Here is a 2500-nt window from a genome sequence, read left to right on the forward strand (position 1 = left end):
CATGTATCTCACTCCGCCGTCAGCCACTGGCCCCCAAAGGGAATAGAACACATGGGCTCAAGTTGTGTTTTTCCAATGTAGAACAAGGAAAAAGTCTCACAAAGGAACTCTCCAGGGGTTGCCAGACTGCTTATGTGAATGACGCTCCCCTGGAGAATTTTCTGAGAAGACAACACACTTCAAAGGCTGGGCCTCTCAGCTACTTGCTCATGGTGCAGAGAGCCGATCAGTATCCTCGAATCATGCTATACTTTAGACCAGCACAACTGTCATTTGTGATAAAAGCGACAATTCGGAGGTCAACCTCTTCAACACGGAGGGTGGGTCGTAAAACGTGCGTAACATCCTATTCAGCTGAAAACGACGGCATCTTGGGTCATAACGTACCGTTGTTGTGGGCTTGAAATTTCAAGTTTACGTCGTTCGACAGACACTTAATATATATATATATGTGTGTGCGTGTGTGTGTGTACGTGTGTGTGAGTGTGCACGTACATGGGACGTTTAAAGAAATAAACCAAAGAATACATGACGATGAGAAACCTTTATTGTTCACAATAATTTATTGTTTATGATAGACCCTTGGTTATATTTTGAAGATGCCGCCTTGCTTACCAGTATCAAAGGACGTGTATTAATTTGAGTCTAAGTTTAAATAAATACAGAAATGTGTCATTCCTATTTCCAGGTTTTAATGTTTGTTCAGCAATGCAACATTACATTAAGATAAGATAAGAATAACTTTATTATCTCCAACTGGAGAAATTTACTAACACACGTACGCACACACACACACACACACACACACACACACACACACACACACACACACACACACGCACACACACACACACACACACACACACACACACACACCAGCAATTCCATTAGGGAAAACACCACCACCATACACTCATTCTCGACCGGTCTGGCGAATTCTTATCCACTGTCATTGTCAGCAACTGGCACTCCAGCAAGCGAATTAGCGTCTAAATTCATTTGCAATGCCTCTTTGGTGTTATAAACACTGTTTCGTTTCTTTCTTGAAGTGCTGGCCATGCTTCAACTGGAGAAGTATGCTATATAATGAAATCGGAATATTCGACAACGTGCGTCAACGTAGAATAGACGTTCCGGAAAGACGTGGTGAACCTTTCTAACTTGTATGGTTTCACGAAAAGAAGGAGCCAGGTTGGTAACTCTAGTGTACAAGTCGCCGATTGGCGCCTTGGGCGTTGAACGTACAGGTCGCCGATCGGCGCCTGAAGCATTCAACTAGAAAGTTGCCGATCGGCGCCTGAACTGTCGAAAGGGTGCTTCAGTGCGACAAAGGCATAAGGAGTGCCCACCTTCCTACAAATCGGTAAGCCCGAACGGGAAGAGTCTTGTGCCATTAAGACTGGGGCGGTTGCTGACTCCGCCACTGCTGTTTAGGCAGATCTGCTCTGGAAGGATCCGGGCTGGTGGCCTCTTTACCTGATCTCACTAATAGGCACCTGGTTGTTTGTTCTCCAGAGGCAGGTGTTTGGAATGGTCTCTGGCCATCTGATGTTTAAAATATGGCACAGGAATCTATTGATGAAGGCCTTTAGTTTGTGTTGATCTTGGTTTTTCGCCATGTTTCAGAGCAATACAAGAGGACTCTTTAACGTTGGTGTTGAAGATCCTCAGCTTGTTGTGAGTGGAAAATTGTTTGGTGAGAGTCCACTGATTCCATGTCCCTCCATTTTCGGTGGTCTTCTTCATAATCCAGTCCACAACGAGAAGGAAGATAGTCGGTGACAGCAGACAGCCCTGCCAATCCACTGACTGTTCAATGATAATCCACAAAAGAGGCATGGAACAGGTTTAATATTAGCATGGCCAAATACTTCCAAGATAGTCTGGGTGCTGTGGTGGAGCAGTTGGGTAACATTAAAAAAAAGAAAAAAAAGAGAGATTGAGAAGGGAGTGTCACATTTCTTAAAACCAAGTATAGACAATAACAGTAACAACACTAATAATTAGTGTGACTTATGTATGAGCCATGCTGACTTTGCCTTTCTGGTATCATTTTCTGTTTGAAGGGATCAAAGCCGGTTCAACATGTCAGAAGAGCATCGAGTGCACCGCAGGAAGCTCTTGTACCGGGAACAAGTGTATCTGCAACAAAAGCGTCGTCAGCAGGCTTGAAAAAGGCCGTTGCGGTAAGACGTCAGTGTCACCCTTGTGCACCGTCTGTCTTTCTGTTGATACCTTTGTGTGTCTGTCTGACTGGAAGTCTTTCTTCCACTTCTGTCTGTCTCTCCCAATGTCTTTATTTCCAATATCTGTATGTATGTCTCACAGTGCTGGTCTTTCTTGTATATCTGTCTTTCCTTCCAGTGCCTTTATTTCCAATATACGAGGGTCATTCAATAAATAAGGTGAATTTTTCGGTATAAGGACTTCTAATACAGATAGAAGCTGACTTTTTTATAAAATTTTTCAACGTAGTCTCCCAGCACTGTCACACACTTTT

General features: G+C 43.6%; 1 long non-coding RNA gene across 1 annotated transcript in view; it reads left to right on the forward strand.

Moving 5' to 3' along the window:
* The window catches only part of LOC143277865 (uncharacterized), a 5568-nt gene that overhangs the window by 2273 nt on the left and 795 nt on the right, over positions 1-2500 (forward strand). The window contains exon 3 of the long non-coding RNA XR_013053803.1: positions 2067-2186. This is a non-coding gene — a long non-coding RNA (uncharacterized LOC143277865). The remainder of the gene's footprint in view (positions 1-2066; positions 2187-2500) is intronic.

The sequence above is a fragment of the Babylonia areolata genome, chromosome 35, assembly GCF_041734735.1.
Source record: "Babylonia areolata isolate BAREFJ2019XMU chromosome 35, ASM4173473v1, whole genome shotgun sequence".
Taxonomy (NCBI): domain Eukaryota; kingdom Metazoa; phylum Mollusca; class Gastropoda; order Neogastropoda; family Buccinidae; genus Babylonia; species Babylonia areolata.